Source organism: Schistocerca americana, unplaced genomic scaffold (genome assembly GCF_021461395.2).
Source record: "Schistocerca americana isolate TAMUIC-IGC-003095 unplaced genomic scaffold, iqSchAmer2.1 HiC_scaffold_162, whole genome shotgun sequence".
NCBI classification, from domain to species: domain Eukaryota; kingdom Metazoa; phylum Arthropoda; class Insecta; order Orthoptera; family Acrididae; genus Schistocerca; species Schistocerca americana.
In genome coordinates, this window is record NW_025725708.1 from 107,501 (window position 1) to 112,500 (window position 5,000).

Here is a 5,000-nt window from a genome sequence, read left to right on the forward strand (position 1 = left end):
TAATCTCAATACATTTGTTAGTCGCAAGTTAGTTATTTACAATTCAATTCAATTTGATAGCCATGTAACTCTAATTCCAGTTTCTTGTAATCATCATCTTCACTCTAACAATATATTTAACATGATCGGTATATTAGTCATTTCTGGGAATAGTATGGATCAGCATGAAGCCAAAACCTTCCTAGGCTCACGCCCCGAGACGTCCTCCTAATCTATTTCGCAATAGATAGGGGAGTCTCACCTACTCACCCCAAACTTGCCCTCAATGCTGTCCTGTATAATAGGTGTTACGCCCATGGCAGTGGCGGTCAGGTCCCGGACCAGCCATGCCACCGGGGGCAGAAGAACTTCCGCCCATCGGGGCGGTCAGGCGCCGGCCAGCCAATCCACTTACCATGGGAGTCTGTATTTTCTTGGTGTTGTCATTGATTGATGCCGATACCACTCAGACCTGCTGAGAGGTAGGGCGTTTCTCCCCTAAGTTTTATTCGTCAGTAATTCTCTCAAACACTGTTCTTGCTAATTTTGAAATTTGATCTACCAATCTTTGTAAACTGTTGTATTTGTCTGGATCTCTTATTATGTCAAATAGCTGATGACCACGAAGTTCCCGCCTGTACTCCGAGACAGCCTGCCCAAATGCTGGACACTCAAGAACTACATGATCTGGCGTCCCTTCAGGGGCGCCACAGACACACTCTGGTGAGGGTCGGCTTCCTATCCGACACAAATGTGTCGGGTAGGGTCCGTGCCCGGTCAAGAAATGAATTATTCCTTGTGTTGGCAAGAGATGTTTTATCTTTAATCTTTGTCTTACGTTTGGGAGGAGGTTATACACCCTTCTCCCAGTGTCCGAATTTTGCCATTCTGTTTGCCACGTATCCAAGGCCCAAGTTTTTATTTCCTTTACATTTATTAAGTGTCTCCCCGTTATCTGATGAATCTTATCATGCGCTTGTTTTTGTAGCCAAATTATCGAAGCATTCTGTCTTACAAGTATGTCTAACGGGCAGAAGCCCATTAGAACAAGTAGAGCATCTGTGGGTGTGGTGCCGAAGGCACCAACACAACGTATAATGATGTTGCGTTGTATTCGTCTAACCGACTGTGCGGGTCTCACCAGAGCGAGCCTGTGGGCCCACACACTGGCCCCATACCCCACAATCGGTGCGAGGATAGAATTATGATACATTTTGGTAGCCACAGGAGGTACATGGAAACGTCTTTGGCCTATACTTATCAGCTTGTGGAAGATATTTGTGGCCTTTATCGCAACATGACCTATATGTGGGGTATATGACCAGGCCTCGTCAATATATACGCCTAAGTATTTTAAGGTTTTTTGTCTTGTCACTATTCTGTTGTTTATTCTTACTGTGGGATCACGTGCAAGCTTTCCCTTTAACAGTATATATGATGACTTTTGTGGTGCAATTTGTAACTTAGAGTCACTGCACCACCGCATTAATATTTCCGATGCAAGTGCAGCTCGATTTTCAATTTCCAGACGACTGTTACCCTCCACCATTATGAAGAGGTCATCAGCATAGGCAACCGCACCAAGTACTGCATTGCTTTCTTGTAATGCATGCAGCAAAGGGTCCATGTTTATGTCCCAAAAAATGGGACCACAGACCGAACCCTGTGGGCATCCCTTCGTTATAGGTTTGGACACTACAGCACCTGGAGCGGAGATCCTAGCAACTCTATCTTGACAGTAATCCCTCAGACAGCCATATAGTGACACCGGACACTCAATTTCCCGCAGACGGGAGAAGAGCGCCGGCCACCACAGGCTATCGAAGGCACCAGATATATCCACCGTGATTCCTAATACATACCGACTGGTGGAGGAGCGAGCCGTGTCGGCTACTTTGTTAATGGCATCTGATGTCGATTTACCCTTCCTAAAGCCGTACTGCAACTCGCTCATGCCGCGCAGTATTCTGTGGCCCGACAGTCTATGCACGAGCAGCTTCTCCAGAGTCTTTCCCAGGACGTCCAACAGACAGATCGGTCTGTAGGACTTAGGAACTGTGGGATCTTTATTCGGATCTTTCTTGATAATGACGACCTCCGCAGTTTTCCATTTCGTTGGGAAGCGTTGAGTTTCTAGACAGTGGTTGAAGATAACTGTGAGACATGGAGCCAGCTTACGCACCAAGTGCTGCAGGACCTCCGCAGGAATTGCATCTGGTCCTGGAGCCTTCCGCCTGGCGAAGGAATTTACTGCATTTACTACCTCCTCCTGTGAGAAGGGGTAGACATTTAGTTCATTATAGTATGGCTCCTCAACTGCCTGTCTCAGCATGGCTTGCCTTTCAGTGTCGTTTCCTCGATCGTCATCTGGCAAGAGAACTCTGAGTAATTCCTCAGCAGTCTGTTGCCAGTTTGTCGTCATTATTCCTGTGTCCGCTATCCTCACTGTTGACAGGAGCATTGGTGAGTGGATCTTCTCCCTCACAATCTTGTATGGAACCCCCCAGGGGTCCAAAGCAAGATGCGAGTGCACAAAGTCCTCCCAACTTTTCTGTCTATGCTTTGTTAATGATTCCTGAAAGTTTCTTTTTTGTCTCCTGTAAATTGACAAGTGATACTGTCTTGCGTCCTGGGTGAAGGCCCGTTGATAGAGACGACGAGCTCTCCTCATACCCTGCCGGAGCCTGGTAAGCTCAGGAGTCCACGGAGCTGTCGCTCTGCGGATGTACCTCTTCTTTAATGGCACAGAGGCAGCAACAGCCGTCTTTATAGAGGTCACAAGAGCTTCTACTGCTTCATCGAGAACAAAAGCATTATTTCCCAACTCTGGAGGACGGCATTCCGCCTCGAGCAGGTCCCAATTGGCTTTCCTGTAGTCTAATTGCATTATCCATTCGTCAGAAACATGTACTACTCCTAATGAGATTGCAAATTCTATCAAGTTATGATCACTTGTTGTCTGTCCATCGTGAACATGCCAATTTCTGATTTTGTCTCTTACATTTTCCGTAGATAATGTAACATCAATATATGATTCTGCACCCGCTCTACTTCTGTATGTGGGTGGATTTCCAGGTAGGTTCTCCACCTGGAGGTGGTGCTCCATTATCAAGTCCTCGAGTGCACTACCTCGAGCATCTTGCACTGGACTATGCCACAAAGAGGATTTAGCATTGCTGTCCATTGTTATTATTACTGGATTTCCTTGTAGCGCTCTCAGGACACGAGAGAGATGTTGCAAATAGGGTTCAATATTATCTCTAAATTGACAATAAACATTTATTAGATACCAGGTCGTGTTCATTAGATTTACTTGAACTACTGAGATGTGAGAGGTACAAAATTGTGTTATAACAGTTGTTTTGATTAATTTGTTCAAAATTATTATGGTAGACATAGGATTTGCCCCTGTTGAAATAACCTGAGCCGTCACAGGAAAGCCAGTGACCTTGCCAGAGGCGGAGTAAGGCTCCTGTATTAATAATATATCTACCTCATTTTCTTCACTCATTTTTCTAAGTTCCTGTGTGACGGTGTTACTTCTCATGGCATTTAGTTGATAAACCTTGACAGATGCCATTACGGATGTCTAGTATAATAGTGATCTTCAGGCCACTTCTTGTAGGGATCAAAACCAATTCTCCCATACATCATTACCATCTCTCTATAAAGCTTTTCTATGTCAAAAACCCTGCCCCGTCTCTGAAAGACCCTGTAAACTAAAATCAGTAACTCTTTGTGATCACATGGCAGATTTAAAGATGCCAGCTGTATACAATCAACATCCTCCAGAGTTGGGAATGTTATTTTCTTCCCGTTTGGGTGCCCAACACGTACAAGCTGTCTCAGAGCAACCATCAAAATAGACGGCTCCTCTAATCGAGATAACTTTATTGCATCTTCACACATAGTGTACACATCTCCGGGAGGACATGCATTATATGTATATATATCTACTTTGTTACAAGGTGTATCTACAGACTGGGATAGGGTTAACATCTGCAAGGGACCACCACCTGACACCAAATTGTCTATCAAGGAATCTACACTACATGTTTGGTCTGCTTCCGTACTCGCCGAGGGCGCCGTCCTCTCTTCTTCCTCGACCGGCAAGGATTCAGCTGTCGCTGGCCCCGCGCTGCTCGCACCTCCAGTAGCCCCCAATGCCCCAGGTGGGACAGGGGGCCCTTCCCGGGCCGATTCTGACCTGTTGGAAAATAACCTCCACCAACGCTCCGCGTCCCTTGCTTTCTTGCTAGGAGATTTATGGATCTTTTTCGCACCCTTCTTATGGTTCTCCATAGTCGGTGCGTTGTATCTGTCGTTGCAATAGTAGTTTGTATGTCGCACATTCCTTTCCAGGTGTGCGACATGTTCTCTTTCTGTACATGCAAGGTATGCAGACTGGGGGGGAGGCCTGTCTTGAACAATTTTTCTTGTCATGGCCATCATGGCCACAATGTGCACAGACTGGGTTCCTGATTTCACAGTACTTGGCCACATGGCCGTAATCTTGACATTTGGTACATCTAGGTACCGCTGTGTAGTCTTTTATGGAGACTGCACTGTACCCAACGTACAGTCTATTGGTCTTGATTATAATTTTTCTCAGCTCTGGTGCTATTTCCGCAACGTGATGTACAGTTGTACGATCACGAGGACCAGTTTTAAATCTCAGTTTAAACTTCTCTAAGAATTCCTCTCGTTTCATCTGTTCTTCGAAATTTTGTGTGTAAATACAATCCAGGATATCATCCTGTGTCATGTATGTCGGTATATCGTATAACATCATTAATGGACGCCTTTTTCGCGGTTTCTCACAAGTAAAGTGTTGTTTTAATTGTGGGTTATTTATTAGTTTGTCTGAATCTTCTGGGGATGCTACTTCGACAATCAGTAGATTTTTTGTTGTTCTTACTGCATTTATCTTTATTTTATCTTTCTTTGGGTCTATACTTTTTTCGAAGTTTTCTTTTGCTTTCTTTATATCCTCTCCCTTTTTTGGTTTAACAAACAAGGTC